This window comes from Solanum tuberosum, unplaced genomic scaffold, assembly GCF_000226075.1.
Source record: "Solanum tuberosum cultivar DM 1-3 516 R44 unplaced genomic scaffold, SolTub_3.0 scf00090, whole genome shotgun sequence".
In the NCBI taxonomy this organism is placed as follows: Eukaryota; Viridiplantae; Streptophyta; class Magnoliopsida; order Solanales; family Solanaceae; genus Solanum; species Solanum tuberosum.
The window spans coordinates 657,008-665,544 of record NW_006239013.1 but is presented as its reverse complement, the minus strand read 5'-3'; positions in this window follow the sequence as shown (position 1 = coordinate 665,544).

The following is an 8,537-nucleotide window of genomic DNA, read 5'->3' as shown; positions in this document are numbered from 1 at the left end:
AAATATAGTCGGGTTTTTTTTTCCAATACCAAACCACAAGTCGGATTTTTTTTCCGGTTTGACTCGATTTGTGGTTTGGTTCGATTTGCGGTTCGATTTTGTACACCCCTACTATTCATAGACATAGTTTGAGAGAGGAGAGATGCTATATATATATATATATATATATATATATATATTAGACTGTATTCGATATATTAAGGCTATGAGAGGGAGAAGAGAATCGATCAAGATTGGGAGAGAGAGGAGAAAGGTGAGCGAGTTTTAGAATAGAAAGAAGAGATATGCTAGATATATGTTGTATTTGACGACTACATGTGTCAATATGAAGGTTATAACTCAAATATATATGTATCAATACATATATTGTAACAACCTATTCCATTGTTACTGAAAATATCTGTGGTAAAGGTACACGAGTCTCATTCGTCACTGGGTTAGGATCAATTCCTTGGTTGCGAGTGCATTAGTTATGAATTATGGTAGTACAATGCCCCTGTCACAATGTTCAATTGAAAGTGCCTTTACGATTTAGTTTCGGGCTTAAGTTTAAACTAAGGTCAACTTAAACAACCATATGTCTCAGACTATAATGAATTAGGTGACCCATAACCTTTCAAATTAAAGGTCTATTAGTCTTCTTTCCAACTCCACCACGTTTGCATAATTTAGAGTTCGTAATAAAAAATTATGACTATTTTACCAAAGATTGTCCGTGCTGAAAAGATGAGGCCTCTATAGCGGGACTGCTACAGCGGGATACGTGCAATTAAATGCAATTTTTAGACCTAAAATGTTATTTTACTCCTAAACCTCATTCAAGGTCGGGCTAGAGCTACGAAATGGTGATTTTTTAAATTTTCCATTGATTTCCTCCTTCAAGGTAAGTCCTTTCATCGATCTTACACTCATTTGATTCTTTAATCCTTGAATAACATTAGATTGATCATGGTGGGGGTAGAAAGTTAACCTAGGTAGAATTTTCTGATGTAAAGGAAATTTATAGGTTGAAAATCTCTTGAATTTGAGTTAGCATTGATAGATTGTCCTTGGGACTAGAAATTGATCTAACCCTTTCAAAATATAGAGTTTTTGAGTAGATTGGAGGGTAGAACTAGTGGGTCTGAAATCCAAAGTATTTGTTGGAAGAGTAGTTTATTAATTACTCTTACAGTTGTTATTATTAGATTATTTAGCCTTCATAAATGTGAATATTAAGGAAGATTAGCAACCGCACAACTTACTTGTCGCAGCAGCTTGACGTCTAGGTAGGTTAGGTTTTTTTAACTGAGTAGTCTAGACATGTTTCTAATTACATGATATTTTGTAGATTGATGGGAGATTTCATGCCTAGGCCTTAGGGCACAAAGTTTGAATGGTTAAAGGTTGTTGTTTATTGCTGTCAAGGTGGGGAAAGATAATGACTAGGGGGTGGTTCTCTAGTTCTTGATTGTTAACTTTGAGTTTTTTTGTTGGGCGATTTTGTGATAATTGTAAGGTTAAGTGTTATGAAATCGTTGGGTTATAGTCATTTCTGGTACTTGTGGTAATCAATGGGAACCCATGTGTACTCAAAATGTGGTTCAATGTTGGGCCATTAATATATTGGTATGGTTGTGTTGTCCAATATGTGTATGTATGCATGTTTACTGCTCATTAGTATCACTTGTGTAATGTATGTTGGGGAAGACATATGAAAACATATGAAATGATATCGTGTTGATAATTTCATGCAATGAACATGTTTATGTGACTTGAGGTTTCAAGTATTATTGTTCAGTATGTTTGTGATTATGCATGATTTTTTGTGATTGCTGGTTGGCTCGAGTACCATGCCTAGTACAGGATATCCCCATGGGTGGCTCGAATACCACGTCTGGTATATACTAGCGGTTGGCTCGGATTCCGCGCCTGATAAGGGGATATACACATATGGTTGGCTCGATTACCACACTAGTACAGTAACAATGATGGCTCGGATACCACACCTGATATAAATATTAAATTTGATTGGCTCAGAACCACACCGATACACTAAAAGCTTGGGCATGAGTTCCATGAGAGAATCAAATTTACATGTTGGTTCCATGAGTGAACTGATTTACTTCTTCATAATGTGACTGTGCATGTGGGTCCACGAGTGACTGAGATTTGTGTTTAAATGATGGAATGGTTTTTGTGTAGACCAGGTTTGCATGTTAAACATTGTGAATGGTGTTTTAAGGATCCTTAGAAGGTCTGGGTTACTTGACATGTGTGATGAGTCATGTATGTCTTGTTGTGCTGATGTTGATGTTGTTCATGATAATTGTCCATATCAACTCAGGGTGAAGACCAAGAATTCGGGCTTTGTTATACTTGTGCTTATAATTGTATGTTATCTATTTTGCTAAGTTGTGGTTACTAGGTCAGGCTGATGACCGAGGTCTGGTGCATAGTTTAAGTGTAGAGATTGACTATAGTTGTTTATTGTTTAGAACATATTTGGTAATGGGGATTTGAATCAAGATGGCCGAGTTGGTCTAAGGCACCAGTTTTGGATATTGATCTGAAAAGATTGAGGTGTTGTCATGAGAACTTGAGTGAGAGTAGTAGGTAGGTTAACATAGTTGGTAGCGGTCTTGTATTTGGGAAATCCCTATGTGATAGAAGGGTTAGGTTATGACATGATATGAGGGTGACATAAAAGGTAGGCTTGGGAATCCTTAGAGTGGCAAGGGGATTGAATGTTTAAATACTAGAGTTGACAGCGGAATGAGGTAGGAGATTGAGTCCAATGTGTGCTAGTTTATGGATATTATACCCGGAATGGTGAAAGCACGTGGATAGATATTTGGGGTGGTGTAACATTCATATTGCATGTTCCCTTCTGAATGTATACTCTATATTATGTGGTAGGTTCGGATCGACCGATGATGCCCACCGGTACGTGTTGTTTGTATTGATACTACTCTTGCTATATCACTTAGTATAGTCTGGTTGTAGGAATTCAGTAATGTTTCATAGCTGAATATGTTGTTGATCTCTGACAACTTCTTCTCCTCTTTCCTTTATGGTGGGAGCTGTGTCTTATTTCTTTTATAGAATGTACTTTTAGAAACTCTTGTACCTATTTAGACAAGTTCCCTAAGAGTGTTAGTATATTTCCTTGTAAAATAACTTTGGAGGTTTAAATCAATTTATGGGGATTTCATAATCATTTAGGGTGCTAGCTTATGATTTATTTATTTTTTCACATGTTACAACCTGTTTGGGGGTTGAGGGTTCTCTTATCTAGGTGGTAGAGTAGGTGCTCGCTTGGTCCGGTGGGTTGGATTGTGACATATATGTCACGAGGGAGAGATGTATAAGATACAATCCTATCAAATCGTTACCTATAATATCAAATTGTGTTAATATATATAGGCTACTTTGAATCGTGAAAGAGAGATATATCAAATTGTATCATATGAAATTACAAGGAATGGAGTGGTGGGAGATGTATCAGAGACAATCTCAACAAATTGTTACCAGTATCAGATTATATCAATGATATTTTCAAGCTTTTATCTTTGTGTATCAATGATGAAACCAATACAAAATGTATGAAATGTTATTAACTTAATTCATATTGATATGTACTGTATCAATTCCCCACTATTGTATACAAACTTGAAGGATAAATAGAATAATATAACCTAGCTACAAAAAGGGAGAAAGAGGTAGGACATGGAGAGGGAAATGAGAGAGAGGAGCAAGAGAGGAGAGAGGGAGAGAGGCGGGACAGAGAGAGGGAGAGGGAGAGGAATGAGAAAGGGAGCGAGAGGTCTGAAATGAGAGGGGAGAAATGAGAGATTTCCTACAAAGTCTTAAATATAGTGATGTTAGATAATATTTTTGAACTATACCGATGTATTATAAATATAGTAGTTATATTTATTTAAATAGATAAATTTTCGTAGTATAATATTAGGATGAAAATCATTTTCATTCTTCAACTTTGCTTTGAAAATAAGCCCCCCCCAACCCCCATCCCCTTCAACTTTGAACAATAATCAAACTTCCCTCTTTATTTTGCCTTGTCTATGTTACCCTTGTTATATCACATATATGTAATATTTATTTATATTATATATGATTTATTTTTTAACCTAGATATTTATTACTTTAAGTTAATTAATTAGAATAATATTTTTATGAATTTGTCACAAAAAAATATAATTATTTTTATGACCGTTATTCCTATATAATATGCATTAAGCATGTGTACATGTATGTATGTATATATTTTTGTCTTTCTCCACTCTCTTACTCCGTGCGTTTAATGTTACATGACCCTTCTTGATATGACACCCCTTAAAAAAATTTATTTAGAGGTGTATTTTACTAAACTAGCATTATTGATAATGCTTTGAAACTTTAAATTTGACTACTACTACTTTATGCAGTTATTTGATACTAAAGGTAGAAATGAAAAAAAAATTAAAAATTCTTTAGATTTCATAAACTGGACAAGTAAATTAAAATACTTATTTTTTAGAATGACGGTCAAGCAATATAAATGGTAGGGGTATTCTCTATTGTCTATATAAATAAATAAGTTTTGATTGACATTGATGGAATATATATTACATAAATTAATTATAGTTTAAATAATTTAAAATGTAAATAAATACAATATTTAAAAACTTGACCTTAATTAAATTAAGTATTTTGTATTTCCTACATGAAAATATATTAGTATAATCATTATTCTATGCTATATTCACTTGTATAACTAAATATTATAATTTTTATTATTATTACTAAAACTAATTTTATCATAATGCTAATTTACTTCATTATAGAATATCATTAGCTTATAATTTGTACTAGTTCTTTGACACGTGTGTTGCACGTGATTACCAATTCTGAAAATATATGTCATAGTAAATAGTATTGCTTATTTAAGAGAAGATTTGAATAATAAGTTTAACACAAAATAATTATACAGATTCTTTTGTGAATGTTCAATGTGGATCGTCATATATATCTCTTATTCAGCGAACCTATGAAGATGGTCAATGAAAAAAATTATTAGTTAAATGCAATAATGTATATATTTTTTTCAATTTGATGAGGTTCAATCATGAGTCGTATCTCACTAATATTACCTTAAAGACGATATTTGTTTTGTATTTTTCTTGTCATCTAACCAGATGTGCTTTGCAAGTGTATTTCACGTTAAATTGTTTAGATTTCATATGAACATGTGAAGAGAACAACTACATTTTATCTTTTAGAACTATCTTTTGTACATTAATTTTTATTTTATAAGTTATAACATAATAGATGACGTTCTTGTTGTGGGCTCTCATAATTGACTTCTCGATTGACTGTGTACATAAATCAAAGATAGTTATCTGATTGTCCATAGTTAATTGAGAAAGATTTCTTTTTTTTTTTTACTGGAAAAATGAAAAATGAAAATTAAAGAATATATTCTATGTGAAATCATATATATAATCATCTGTTCATCTTTAACTCAACAAAGATATAGTTCATATACTTGGAAACGATTTTCAATTTATTCAACCAAGCATGATTCGTCAAAGGAAAAATAACAATACCGTATTATCACATATATAGGGGCGGTATAATAATATGAAAAATTATTGGTCAAAAGTTAATATAAGGAAAGTTGAAAGACATAAATAATTAATGTAATAACTATGAAATTTATAATATTATAACTAAGAATGTAAAAGAGTGTGAAGAACGTTTGCAATAATTAGTAATAACTAAGAGAATTTATAATGTTATAACAAAAAAATTAATGTGCAATTGTAACATCCCAGAATTTTTTTGAACTAAGACTCGAACCATCCTTCGTTGTGAGTAGGATTTTACCGAGGAATTTAAAAAATTTTAAGTGTTAAGGTACTAGATGTAGCACCTTGAGTTCCAAGAAGAACTAAAGATAGTTCATTCAAGTCATTCCTAGGTTCCTTTAAGTTTTGAATCAACTTCAAATGACTATAACTCTTAGTACATGATTAGTTAGGTGTGACATGCGATGGAAAATGAAAGGTCTTTGAATTATATTTCCAACGCCACCGAGTTTGCTAAGTTTCGAGGTCAGATGAATGAGATATGCCCTTTTGAAGTCAGGTTGTCCAGTTAAGGAAAGTTATCCGAAAATAGTAAGGGGTATTTTGGTCTTTTCCTTACCCAATCAGATTTAATTTGTTTTTAGTAAGTTTTTAAGGGTTTAATCTGATTAGGTTCAGTTTTATAATCCTAATATACGCCTAGGGTTTTAGTTGAGAGTTCAAGAAGAGAAAAGAAGAGAAAGAGGAGAGAATCAAGGCATTCATCGAGGTTCTTGAATTTTGTTGCGGATTTTCGCCATGGGTTTGATCCCTAAGAGGTATGTAAGTTTCCATAGTGTTGGGTCCTTTCACCCACACACCAATCATGTTATTTTCAGCGTAATTTCATTCTCAAAAGTTGAAGGAATTGAGTTCTTGATAAGTGTTTTTGAAGTTCCTTCTAAATCTTGTTTGATTGGGGTTTTGATGATTTCTTGAGATGAAAGTGAGTGTTTTGAGTAGATTAGTGTGTACTTAGGTTGGGTAATTGAATCTAAGGAAAACTTGAGAAAAGAAATCAACTAAAAGCGATTTAGGATCAGAAAACGAGAAGAAAAATTCGTCGGAACCACAAGGGGAAAGGGTGGCGCGGCGCGCCACTGATGCGCCAAAAAGCAGTCCCAGAACTTTGGGGCTGGCGCCCAGCGGCAGCAATGCACCCGGAACGTCTGCCTCCACCCATTTTTTATCGTTAGCCCGTTTGAGTCCTTCTAAAGTGTAATAACATTTTCTATTGATTCTAACTACTCTAAATGACTTCTAAAAATCTATAAATCATCCATAACATGAATCATAACCTTGAATTCATAAAACCAAATTCAAGGGGGAGTTAAGAGTTAAGTTTTGAGAGTTCTTCCGAACATTTTAAGAAAGTCCCTTTTGAGTCTTTTTGAGGAGTCTTCTACAATTTCTAGTAACTTGTTTCAAGACTCAAGTAAGTGGGCATGAGAGTGAGGAGAATGTATTGATGAGTCTACTTTATCATAATGAGATCCTTCATATCATAAACCATAACTCTTGAGTTCATAATTCACATTCAAGAGAGAGTTGAGAGTAGAGTTCAATAAAAGCCTTTGAGTTCATTTGTGAATCCTTTGAGATCAACTATTGATTCGAGCTAAGTTTTGAGGAAGTAAGTATGAGAATGATAAGAGTTGTATACATGAGTTATTTATTGATATGTAGACCCTTGAGTCGAGTCGTTCATGCCCATTGATTCCGCATGGACTCCATAAATTGAGTATTAATATAAGACGTACAAAAAAAATTTGAAAAAAATATTCAAATGTGTTAATTAAGCTTAAGAAACATTTTAGGAAGAAAATAAAAATATATATGCAATAGCCATCATAAATGTATATGTAACTACCATTGGGTATGCAATAATTGAGAAATATGTAGCCAAGAGATGTGGGTTTGATTATTAAAATTTAGTAGGTTGTAGTTATTAGAAAATGTTCTATTAATGAAGCAAAGAAATTGAGAGTAGTAGTATCTTCAAGTTCTAAGTCTTGAGTATCGAGTTCCTAACCTTTTGAAGATTATATTCCTAATCATGGGACTATTACCTGTTATCCATGAAGTCCTTGAGTTGAGTAGTTCGTTATTATTGAAGTTCTTGAGTTCTGAGTTGTTGAGTCTCGAGTATTGAGTTCTAGTTACGGTTATTGAAAACCTTGAATTGAGTCGTTCACGTCCATAATTCGGCATGAACATTATTTCAAGAAAAGCATTGAGTTGAGTAAGAGTAAGAGTGAATTTCATTTCTTCAAAAGATTATATGGGAACAAAGTATTTCCAAGAGTAAAATGTTTTCACATTTAAACAAGAGAGGAAACACCAATTTCCAAAAGAGCTTTTAAGCTAGTTTTTGAGTAATAATCTCAAACCACAGAAAGAGTTATGTTTTTAAACATATGAGCTGAGTATATTTTTTGGAGTAGTATTGAACATCGATATGGGGACGAGTCAGATAACCCAAGTCTCCATAAACCATGTAGCCAACGTGGGTAGAAAGGGTCATACTTTTTAGATGATTCCTTAATGCTTTTTAGCTTAGACTAGTGGATCCACTTAGTTGAGGCATTCTATATCCCGGCAAGTTATAGGACAATTCTGGCAGTGTGGGTGAGACGATGTATCATCACATAACTCATAGTGATGGTTGTCGGTTAGAGAAACTCCCACAGAATTATATTACATTTTTATATAAAAAATTGAGTTGTTATTGTATTCTTCAATACATTGAGCTGCTATCTACTGTTTTAAAAGCTTTCCATATATTGCATCTTTTATTGTTGCTTTATTCTTGAGTATCTTGAGCTGAACTGTGCTTCATTGAGTTGAGTACCTTATTGTTGAGTTGAGCCCCATTTCACTGAGTTGAGAACTTTATTTTTGAGTTGAGTATCTTACCCTTGAGTACTT